The sequence below is a fragment of the Anabrus simplex genome, chromosome 1 (assembly GCF_040414725.1).
Source record: "Anabrus simplex isolate iqAnaSimp1 chromosome 1, ASM4041472v1, whole genome shotgun sequence".
NCBI classification, from domain to species: Eukaryota; Metazoa; Arthropoda; class Insecta; order Orthoptera; family Tettigoniidae; genus Anabrus; species Anabrus simplex.
The window spans coordinates 513,811,512-513,824,537 of record NC_090265.1 but is presented as its reverse complement, the minus strand read 5'-3'; the positions used below and the strand labels follow the sequence as shown (position 1 = coordinate 513,824,537).

The 13,026-nt window shown below is 37.7% G+C and overlaps 1 protein-coding gene across 1 annotated transcript in view; it reads right to left on the bottom strand.

Moving 5' to 3' along the window:
* LOC136875368 (dynein beta chain, ciliary) overlaps positions 1–13,026 on the bottom strand; it is a 782,313-nt gene that overhangs the window by 316,702 nt on the left and 452,585 nt on the right. The gene's annotated exons all lie outside the window — the stretch shown is intronic.

The following is a 13,026-nucleotide window of genomic DNA, read 5'->3' as shown; positions in this document are numbered from 1 at the left end:
GATAAGTAAATGACCTATGTTGTTCTTTCTGTTTCTTACAGTAGCAGTGATGAGGGAGGGGGGGAAGGGGGAAAAGTGCCCCCCCCCACTTTTCGGAGAGGGTCGATTACCTTAGGTGTTAGGCCCCTTTTAACAACAAGCATCATCATCATCATCATCATCATCATGATCTTCAACAACAACTTTTTGGAGAAAATATTATATTTTTATTCTATTTTAGCCAGCTGAAACTAGGAATTATGGGAATTATTTACAAAAGCCATTTGTACAAGCCCTGACTATAGGAATAATTAAGTGATTCCATCAATACGACAATTCCCTTTTATTTTTAGGTTTAACTTTATGAGATAATTATTTTCTTTATTTTCTTTAATAGTTACCAAAATTATTAGCAGAAATACACACAAAATGTACTTCGTCCCAGCTAATTGATTTTATAGTGCCACAGCAAATAGTGGAGACTTTTCCTGTGCTATTAAGAAGGATACCAAGGCTATGAGGTATGATTCACCACCCTGCCACATGCATTTGTCAGTTTGGCGGTCCCTTTAGTGCTTGTTCGTTTTTTAGTGTATAGTCAAATACTAAATGACTTTAATTGTATAATCACGCCGTATTCCTTTTAATGGGAATAAAGGTATAATATTGTTCCTTTGGCAAAATTTGTATTGTATAGCATGGAATCAAAATCACAAAAAAAACTCTTAATATCGCATTTTTTAGTTGGTAAACTGTCAGTCTTTACCTCTCTGTCAAAATTTGCTAACATAAATGCTTACCAATTTGTGGACTTTTTTTAGTTTTGATGTATATAACCCACCCCCACCCTCCGCTATATCCCACAAACCCGGGTACTGTTTGGTGTTTGGTTCTTTTTTTTTTCCCCACACTTTTAATTCCCAATCACCGCTACTGCCCACAAACATAAACATATCATAATAGGCTGAATAAAAGATAAAACGAAGTACGCCACCGAACAACGCTGTATGGCACATTTTCCATTCTTTACAGTAGAGGCTAAAAATGTAAAATAATAACAATAAATAATAGTTTAGTCCTTATATCAACGAAACAGGCATGTTACATCATCACAATATGTACTAACTCTTAATCAGCTGTCTATAACCAAATGTTTCAAAATGGAAGGAGTTTTAAAGGGAACATCAGTCAAACAATGATGTATGTCACTTAGTAGAACAATGCTGTATTATTTACTGTACCGGGTGAGTTGGCCATGTGGTTAGGGTCGTGAAGCTGTGAGCTTGCATCTGGGAGGAGTCCTTCCCTGTCGCCATAAGACCTATCTGTGTCAGTGCGACGTAAAGCAAATAGCAGTTATTTATTGATGAACTTACTAATAAGACATGTATTTCTAATCTTATGAACATAAAAAACAAAGAAAAGGCTAAAAAATAACACAACAGATGTAACACTTTAAGGTTATGTAGCATGTAAGTACCGTAATTCCTTGTGCTAGCACACACTCCTTAATCAAAATCAAATTTTAAAAGCAGATCACTTCAAAACTAATATAACAGTTTTAACATATTTCAATATACACTGTTTTTTTTTTTTTTTTTTTCAATGTTACAAACTGCTGAATCAGTTGGCAGGTAAGGACCAATTTGTATTACATGTGCAGAGCAGTGGTGATGAGCCATGATCCAGTCTTGGTCAAGATCACCCCTGCGCATTTTGAACTAAAGTGTTCTCGTTAGACATTGCGTGCCGTGGAAATCAGGTCTGTTCACCACCTTTAGTCCCTGAATATTAACATTTTTGCCTTGTCTATGGTTTATTACCAGTAAATATGCACAATAAAATAGAAAACAAGAAAAAATCCTCTTTCATTAAAAGTGGCATTTAAATGTGGGGTCGTCAAATGTAGCAAAGTAGCTAACGTGTAAAAATTATAATCCATCTCTCACAATGGTGCCTACATTCAATATCAGATATAACATTTGTTAATAACATAAAAATAGGACATACATTCATTTACAGGAACATAAATTGATTTTCATAACAATCTGGAGACCGGAAATTTTGTGTACTGCTGTACATATACAGCGTTGTTCGACTCAACTTATATGGAGGTGTCTTTCGGGCCACCTCTTTGCCTCTTCGGCTTTTGGATGGCATTCCGAAGTCCCTTAACTTCTTCTGTTTCACACCATTCCACTGAGACTTGTTAATTTTTTATTTCCTTGACCTATTAAGTCATTTTATAGTTCTTGGTGAAACATGTATACCTCCAGCGGCTGCCGTCTTGTTTGATATATGGCATTATTCCACTGAAGTGCTTCAGATATCTGACTATTACTGCCACCCAGAGATGGATATTTGGCCTTCCAGTGACTTTTCCATGTGTAAGGCATGCCACATATCGATGTTCCATTAAAAACTCAATTTCACCAAAAATGTGCTATACAGTGTTGTTTGGAGGCATACTTCAAATCAAGACACTACCAGATCCTTGAGGCTGACAAAATTCATTTGAAAAAATTATACTTCAGCTCTTATTTAGTTATTGTATTTGATATTTTTATACTAAACTATTAACAATAAACCACTGTTCAAAATACAAAAGATTTATTAAGTCTTGGTAAACCAAAAATCTCCTAAACGTTTTCAAATTTAGGCTACTTTTCAAACCTGTAAAACTGGAAATGACATGGTTTTACTAATTACAGGATTAAAAATGTATAAATCTGAAAAGTGGCTTGAACCGGGTGTAAAATGTATTAGAGTGGAATGTTAATTTCTTAATATAGAAAACATAAAAAGGAAATGAAATATGAAAAAATAAAATAAAGTTGAGGGCATATGTAGCCCATGTGAGTATTCCTGTTACAAAATTTTATGCAAGAGCTGGAGGTTGAATAGCATCGTGGAAGGAAAGAGAATACTAAAGATATCTTGAGATATCTTGGGCTGCAGAAACCTTACCAACATTACAAGAAAACAAACACCGAGACCACATGACAGGAGTAAGTGGCAGAAGTGAAAGACTCTAGTCACCTTCCATGAATTTACTTGAAGTAACGCATCAATCTTTAGTCTATAAGGGCCAATGAGGCCCCTTTAAACAGTCATCATTCAGTCTATATTTCTTTAAGAATTAAAATGGCCCCCATTAAAGGAGAGATAGAGAGAGGGGGGGAAGAAACCAACTCTAAATTACTCAAACAATCCTGTTCCTGAAGTACTACTTACAGTCCTCTCTAATAACAGCAAAAAAAAATATGTTTATGTAGGAAGGGAGATTAGTCTGTTGCTATTTCTTGATGGATGCAGTATTATTTTTTAAAATCTGTCCCTTGGCACATGCCAGAAAAATATGTAGCTTCAACCACTGTCACAGTCTCATTTATGGCTGTGACATGGAAGCTGTTGAGTTATGGGTGGTGCTTGAGTAATGACATTCAGACTACTGTATGACTAGCGTGTCTGTTGTAACAGCCGGTCATGTTGTAACAGCACTTTATAGCCTGTGAGGAAAGAAATGACACACTGCCTCATTCCTCATCATGCCTTGTACACTTCATTATGGCACTGCCATCAGTTTTTGTGGTTCCCCTATAACCTTTCTTGGTCCTTTTTCAGAATTCAACTAGTCTCCAGGCTGAAGACATAACTGACAGACAGGAAGCTAGCTATAAACTACTCATCATTTGAACTTAACAGCAATGAAGTTTCCAGTGAAAATAATGTTGGAATTTTCTGTAACTCCTATAAGAGGGAGAAATCAAAACAGACATCACCACTTTATCACAAAAAGGATTCTGAAGAAGAGAATATGGAAGATGAGGATGGAACTCAAACATACACTACAGAAATTAACATCAACAAACTTGTACATCAAATGAAAGAAAACAAAAATAATCCACTAACATAACAGATGTAGATTAGACCTTATGGGAGAAATGTAATAAAAACAAGTGCCATTTACTCTATCTTGCGGTGATATGTTTACAACCGTGACCAAAAATAATTAAAGATAAATAGATAGTGAGTACAATTTCAGGTTTCAAGGGTACTTTTTAATTCATTTTGAGAAACACATTCCATATGACTTCAAAACAATTTCATTCACATAAAAATGCTTCACACATATTGTGTCAAATATTCAGCGCTTTACAAGCTCAGCTATTTTTAGTCAAGAAGATATCATCAAAAAACATTTTGGATGAAAGCCAGCCAATGTACCGAGGCTGACAATTCAATATATTGTAGACATGATATGGGCTTTTGGGCTTATGCCGTGTCAAGAAAACATTGCTGTGAAAACATGTCTACAAATACGGGCATCAATGTTAACAATGTTAACAATGTTAACAATGTTAACAATATTAACAATTCAGTATATTATTTATATTCTGAATTTGCTACCATGCCCGTTTTCAAAATATCTGTATTTTTTGTAAGGGTTGGACTACTTGTGTTCTATCCACTCATACTGCACTATGTCCCATCACAGCATTCTAGACAGTGATCAATGATCCATGCAAGGATAGACTAACAATCTTGAATTTCTTTGTACTAACAGCAATCAAGCTGAAAGTGTTACTTTATGAATTCAGATTTTGAAAGTCCTACAATTCCCCCCCCCCCCCCACCTCCCCCTAAAGCATGTATCATGGAAATATGTAGCTGTAGCTTGACTTGTATGTTACCAGCCTCAGAAGATATACAGAAAGAGTCCAAAAATTATCCAAGAAAGAATAAATCAAGGAACAATAGAAAAAAGTCCATTGAAATATAAAGATGAAAATAAAGGACTTCACAGCATTGATAGCATTTGCAACCCTAACACACTTAAGAAAATGGAAATTGCAACACCATGAAGGCATTGGTTGTTTGTGTTGATTTTGAAGATATGGAACGATGCCATGTACGTATGTGAACGATCAAAGTTTCAGACCCATTGGATTGTTGCTACAGGTCTCCCCACGTGATTGGTCATGGAGGAATCAACTCCAGTATACGGACTCTGGTGTAGCGTAGTTGACTTGCAGTCTGTGCAGTGAAGTGTTCCCCGTCAAACATGCCTCGATGACAGAGAAGAGCACGCTATCAACAACTGTCACCTTTTGAGAGGGCTCGGATAATTGGGCTGTATGAGGCTGGATTATCACTAAGGACTGTCGCTGCATGTGTTGGCCGATAGGCATCTACAGTACAACGTGTATGGCAGCAGTGGTCAAATGAAGGTACCCACACTCGCAGACCTGGCACAGGCCCAGCGCGACAGACAACTGTGAGAGAGGATCGCGGCATCATTCGGATGGCCCGGATGGAACCCCATGCAACAGCAGCACAAACTCGAGCAGCTGTGGCACCCCATGTTACACAACAAACAGTTGGTAATTGCCTGCGTGCAGCTGGCTTACGAGCCTGTGTCCCTGCAGAAGGTGTTCCATTGACCCCACAACAGCGATGTGTAAGGCTGGCCTGGTGTCGAGAAAGATCGACGTGGGTCGACGAATGGCATAGGGTCGTCTTTAGTGATGAATCGCGCTTCTGTCTTGCCCACAGTGATCGCCAGAATCATGTGCGCCGACATGCCGGGGAGAGGGGCCGCCCAGATCTTATTGTCGAGAGGCACACAGGGCCAATACCAAGTATTATGGTCTGGGGAGCTATTGGCTTTAATGTGAAATCACAATTAGTGCTTGTTGACTGCTTGATAGTACGTTGATAGGGTACTCAATCCAGTGGTTGTCCCTATGATGGCGAACATTGCTAATGGGATGTTTCAGCAGGACAATGCCCGGGTTCACACTGCACGCATCTCCAGAGAAGCTCTCCACGACATCACAACCGTAGAATGGCCCGCCAGATCAACGGACCTCAGTCCTATTGAGCATGTGTGGGACATGATGGGTCGACAACTGGCCAACCGTCCTCAGACACCCACAACTCTGAAACAACTGACCCGTGCAGTGCAGCAAGCATGGGCCACAATTCCTCAGGAGGCAATCCAGGGCCTTATTGACTCCGTACCTCGACGAATTCATCAATGTATTGCAGCTCGTGGTGGGCACATCCTGTATTGATTGTTGTCCAAACTTGTGGTCAGAGGGATCTGAAAGTGTAATCATCAAAGCATAACTGAACACTCGTCCTGCATGTTCAATTGCAGCAATGTAGCACCACTCCTTCTGGGTGTTGCAATTTCAATTTTCTTCAGTGTATCGTTTTAAATTGAAACAGAACTAGACTTGATTGAGGGAGATAAGATTTGAAAGAAAACAACCAGGCACATACAATACTTAGATAATGGTCTATGGTTGCTAACCATGTTCCACAAGATCTAGGGAAAATATTGCTATACTCTCTCAACAATGGTTAGTACTCATGCATAGTTCATTTCATATACTGTAAATGCAAAGCTGTCATCAAAGACAGAAAGCTTGAAAAAAGGATAGGAATAAATACAAACATCAAACACAGTGGCAGACTAGTACAGGCAAGGAGTGCAACACAAAAGAGAGACAAGGATAAACATAGAAACACAAAAGGGCACAAACTCTACATCTTCTCATAGTAGTGGCATTATATTGAACTCTCTCCACATCAGTCCCAATTCTCCCTTCCAGTCTACAGACAGCTCATTTCTGCTTCTCAGCTATACTGCGGGGCATCACCATTCACAGAGAAGGCCACTGTTGAAAGAGCTTCATTATTGATATGGGAAAAAAAATTGCAATCATCATCATCATCTTATGGCCTCAGCTACTGAGTTGCAGAACTTCTAAAGCGGTACAATCCTAACAATTTTGACATTCCAATTGAACTGCTGTCTAGCAACAAAAATGGAATTCTTAAGGACAGATAATTTGGCTGAGCGGGGAGCCGGAATGCAAAAATCTTTAAAATTTTACGAAATTCATTTTTTATGTTATATTAATCTCTGAAATCTTAGCTTTCCAATGGTATCTCAATTTTGTCTATAGCTTATTCCTAAGGTTACTAAATCATGAATAACATTGACAAGTGACATTCCAGCGGGCACGCCAGAACTGCAATAATCCAAGTTGCTCACTGCTCGTTTGTTTCCGTAGAAATGTGTATGCGCGGGTGTGGTGCTCTGTATATGTTGTGTGTGTCTAATAATTGTGTTTACCAAGTGTACAGTTTTCAAGTTGGTTTGTGTTGTTTTACTGGCAATTATAATGCCAAAGAGTGAATTGAAAGTTTTCAAGAAAAGAAAACACGTAGGAAAGAGGAAATCTTCACTGCAAACAAGCACAGTGAGAGAAACAGAAAGCTGGTGTAAGTATAACAAAGCCCTAGAAACTGGATGTCTGTACAAACACAAACACAGTTTACTAGCTTCCATAATGAATGAGATAAAGCCAATTTTCAGAGACCTTATGGACAGAAAACTACTCAAAAAGTGTCTTCACGGCAAAACCCAAATGAAAGTGTCAACAATGTAATTTGGGAGAGGCTCCTCAGGACAACCTTTGTTCAGATAAATATCCTATATTTTGGGGTTTATGATGCAGTGCTTGGATTTAATGAGGAATGCATTGCCAAATGTGAAGTGATCAAAAATATTGTTGGTAGTGTAGGTAGTCACATGTGCAAAGCAATGCACTTACTGGACAATGAAAGGTTACGACAGGCTGAAAAGGATGCAAGGGCATTAGAACAAAGGGCAAAGAGACATAGAAGACCTGCAAAGAGGAAACTGGAACTGGAAGTGGAAGAAGAGGACTTGTATGGTGTTGGCATGTTCTAAAACATGGCATGAACTTTGATTGTAGTTTCATGCCAAATTTAATTTTTTAATATTAAAATTCCTTTTTCTCTGGAACTACCCAACTTTCACGAGGAGTGGACCCTTATATGTTTCCTATTTTAACATGGCCGTTTTGTAAAATGTCCTCTAGTTTAATTTTACCAGACGTAAATGTTCATGAAAATGTAAGAAAAATATGCCTTAAAAATAAATCATAAAAAATCAAGCAAACATTTCTTTACAAAAATCACGTGTTAAAGTAAGGAGAAACCCTTGATTAACATTCCTGAAAATGTTTAGTTAGTTCTTATTAATGGTTTCTGAGGAAAAGGAAAATGAAAAGTTCAGAATTAACATGGGTAACACAGGACATTCTGGCTCCCCTTATACAGTTGAACCTGTTTTATATGTAACTCTTTTCTGTGTAATTCGTATTTGTACATAATTTCCTTTAAGTCCCAGCAAAATGTAATTTAAAAGCGTGTTAATTAAACCTTATTTATACATAATCCGTTTATACGTAATTCGCTGTTATACGTATTAAGTGTCAGTGAAATATAACTGAGTTTTGCATAATTGTAATGGGCACGTCCTTTTTTTAAAAAGAAACTACTGTATTTATGAAGTTTCCTCTTTGTCGGCGTAGGCGGAAGTAGAGCGGTCAGGTTTTGGTGCTGAAACAAAACACAAAGAGTTTTGCCAAGTGACATTGTTGACCCTGACTTACTGGCGGCTTAACAAAGGCCAACGGAGTGAGTCCCCTTTGCTTTCTATCTCACTCCTCATCTACATTCGTTGTTTTTGACCTTCACAATGCCGCCAAAGATTAAGATACATTACAAGCAAAGTGGGCGGTTTCGGTGTGGAAACAAAAGAAAATACAGTAAATTTGTTTGAATATGAGAATTTCTTTCGTGGGAACAACGGAGAAGTAAAATGTCCACGGTGCCAGTATCTGGTGTTTACTGTTGAACAGTAGTTTTGTCATTCGGTTGCTTTTGATTAGCCATGGAGAACAGGAAAAGAAAAAGTTATATGAGAAGTGGACGCTAATCCACACAAAACAAAAACTGAAATTGCTTCAGACTTAGGGATTGCTTATACCACGCTATGTACAGTTATCAGTAAAAAAAAATTTTTTTTTAATGAAAAAACACACACACGCTATTTTGGATGAGTTCTTAAAACTGAGTTCAAAATCAGCAAAGCTCAGCCGTCAGCAAGAAGGAAGGTACGTAGATTTGGAGAAAGCACTTTTCATATGGTTCCAGCAAAAGTGATTTGCAGCTCTACCAATTAGTGGTGACATGCTGAAGGCAAACGTGATAGATTTAGCTAAAATAATGAGTACCACTGCTGATTTCAAGGCTTCATCAGGATGGTTGCAAGGATTTAAAGATCGTCATGGAATCACAGGGAGAACAATTTGAAGTGACTCAAAAACTGTGGATGACGTCATGATACAACACTGGAAAGAGGAGATTCTGCCGGGTAGCATAAGCAATCATCAGCCTCCAAACATCTACAACTGTGATGAGACCGAGCTATTCTACAATCTCCTTCCTAATAAAACATTAGCTGAAAAAGGTGACTCATGCCATGGAGGGAAGAAGAGTAAAACTCGTGAAACAGTACTTCTCGCCACCAATGCAGATGGATCTGACAAACTTCCTCCACTTGTGATAGGAAAATCGAAGAATCCGAGGTGTTTTAAGGGTGCGAAAACAAAACCTACAGAATATGAATCCAACAGAAATTCTTGGATAACTATGCTTCTAATGGCACAGTGGTTTAAAAAACTGGACATTAAAATGAAAAAGAAACAGAAGAAGATCCATTTTCTTATAGATTGATGTACAGCACATTCACCTCAAATCGTTCTGGAGAATGTCCGAGTGGAATTTTTCCCTCCTAACTGTACCAGTTCTACAACCACTTGAGTTGGGCATCATTGGAAATTTCAAAGTGTATTATAGAAAAATGCTGGTTCAACATTTAATAACACTGATTGATGCAGGAAATGAGCCTCTCTCCATTAATTTGCTACAAGCTATGGACTTTATTTTGGCTGCCTGGAAGCAGGTGTCATCCTTCACAATCAGCAACTGTTTTCGCAAAGCTGGTGTCTTACTAATGATGATTATGGGGATGAAGTTTTGTCAAGCAATGAGCTAACACTACCGGAGGGTGTAGAATTCAATACTTTTATGCATTTTTATGATAATCTGGCTGTATGTGGAGTACTACCGGATGAAGAGATTATTGCTGATGTATGCCAACAACGCAGCAGTGATGGACCACCTACAAGTGATAGTGACAGTGATGGAGATGGAGATAACAACTTGAATCTTGAAACACCTGAACTGAGTGAGGTGTTAAATGCAATTGATGTGTGTAGGCATTGCATCAGTGTGAAAAGTTGTAGTGAAAATGCTTTGAATTCATTACCAAGTTTGCAAAAGAAGGTTTATACTGTTAATGCAAGAAAAGTGAAGCAAGCCAAATTATATGATTTCCTTAAGGATGGACCAAGTTCAGAATAATATTTTCTGTCTTAATGTATTTATTATTTGCAATGATTTACACATGTAGGTCTATTCCATAGATTTTTCGGTAAATATGTGATGTATTGTGTAAGTCTGATTTCTAAGTAATTCTGAGTTACAAATAGCTTTTTCTCTTCCCCTTGATATATGGATAAGTCAGGTTCAACTGTATACTGTAATTTTGTCAGATGACACTGAGTGTACCACCAGAGATATTTAACATGCCAGTAACAATGACATGGCATGCCCAGATTTTTGATTGCCCTTCAAAAATTGACTACCTTACACAGGATCAAACCTGCAAACTTCAGATCACTGATCCGTCACTGATCCACTGAGACAGCTGATATGGGAAATGAAAAATATACAGTGAAAGCTGGATAAATGTAAAAATAGGAAGAAACAAAAGAAAAAAAGTTTATACACAAGATATAAGAGAAGAAAAAAGGATAAACACAGAGGGAGAAAAGAAATCCAATGAGTTTAGCATATATAATGCAAAGAGGCCAAACAAGTGTAGAAAAATACATCGTCAAAGACAAAGTTGAAAACAGGATAAACACAATGACTGGCTAGTGATGGCAGAGGGAGCAACAGAAGGAACTGACAAGGTCAGGAAAATACAAAATGCACATCTTCAAGTGCTACCATTTTCCTAAGTCTCAACTTATTCTTGTGTTTATATGAGATTTTGATATTCAAGAAATACTTTCCTCAAAAAATGCAGACACTAACTGTCAAATGGAGATGAGATGCAGAAATCAGCCAGTCAGCTGTTGAGAAGAAATAATGTTCTAAGGAAGATAAAGTTGAATATCTTACCTTGCAAAATTTAGAAGGGAAAAAATAGAAAATCTAAAAATGATGGGGAGAGACACATGCTAAGACCAAACAACAGCCAGAACATTAAAAAAAAAAAAGGATTAAGATACTTACAGAGTACTTAAATCCAAGACGCTCAGAACACTTGCAGCATGGAACAGAATGAAACACCAAGATAGAGAGAAAGAGAGATATATCAATGAAGACAAATAAAATGGCTTCAGCAAAACAGCTAGAACAGTTTTCAGATTTCAGTGAATATGGTAATATCCAACAGAACAACAAGCATACATGTATCTCTCACAGGCTCTGCCTGCTATTCATGGTCCTGTTTAACAAATTGCTGTAGTACTGTATCTTATGTACATAGAATCAAAATGCAGAGAAGGAAAGGGTTATTGCCAATAGATGTAAATGTATCACATAAATGCCACCTAAACTAACAATAACATCCACAGGAATACAGACAAGTACGTTCCCAATTCCCAACCACAGTATTTTCCACTAACAAAAGTTTCACAGATAAAATTGTACCAGGGATACACCTCCCTGAGCTATTTAAACTGTGTGCCTTCTCCACTATGGCCATCGCTGACGGTGATTAAGAACTCTTAAGACTTCGTAAAACTTGTTTCTCAGATGGTTAGATGGCTATGGCATCTGTTTTATAGCGATCTCTGGTGGGCTAAGTCCATGTTAATCTACAGAGAAATTAAATTTGTTGTAGTTGGTAAACCTTCTTACTTGTTATTGTTTTCTTTAATGTGCCGAAGTTGTCAACTCCACTCCTGGTATCCCCTCTAATGTAATCTGCCTATCACATGCCTGTAATGAAGTTTTCTAACCAATCAGAACTCTGATTAGTGAAAGAAAATTTAGCCTATCAGTGCTCTGGATTCTAATGTTGTATAGAACTTTCCCCTGGGGATCTATTTAAGCTGAGCGCATAAGGGCCGTCTTGTCTGATATTGATCCGGTGACTGTGTGTGCGACTTGAAAGATGGTTAGAGTGGGCAGGAGTCATGGGGCAGCCAGCTTGAAGAACGTCCAGAGCTAACAGGTAATGACAGAATAAACCTAAATATGTGATTGTACCGGCATGCGTAGTGCAGGGAAAATTTCAGCAGTATTCTTTTAAATGTAATACTGTATGTAGGCTTTTTATTTTTTGCTGTAATGTAGGACCTTCTGCGCAGTCTTCAGACTCCATTTATATTCCTTACTGGGAAAATAATTTAATGTAAGGGAGCACGAGGGAATCCTCCCCTTTTATTTTTTAGCTGGATGACTGAAGTTTTTTAAACTCTAAATTTGAAAATTAGTCTCAGCCTTTAATGTTCCCCTTTTAGTCACCCATTTAGCATGGGATTAGCCTCTGTTTCATTGGTCCTTAAGCCCACTTAGGTTCTTGTCTTCTCCAGAACATTTTTTAAGGAGTGCTGGTGTTTTACATCCTTGCCTTTTGTTAACAGCCTGTATTTGTTATAATCTTTTTCTTTTCCTTCTTAAGGATTAGTAATATGACCCTGTATATGTATTATGGTTTTGCAGGTAACCATCTATACATTTACGTTCAATAATGGAACAGTACTCCAACTTCTTGTGAAATTATGTATATGATAAGCCCACCATGGGGCAAACTGTTTTATGAACACTATGAAATGGTGTCACCAAATTGGTTACTAGTGTAACTGAAAAGGTAACAAGAAACATATCACTTTATTTAGGCCAGCCTCTATGTAATAAGAGCTCAGACTTTATAATGTTGTACCTGTTAGGAGGTTAATAATAAATGGGTTAATAAATGGGAGTTTCTTCCCATTAAACTGTACCTGATTAAGGACTTCTAAGTCCCCTCCAGTATTGGAGCTGATGAGCTCTTTATTATATGTTACTATTCTCAAGTAAATC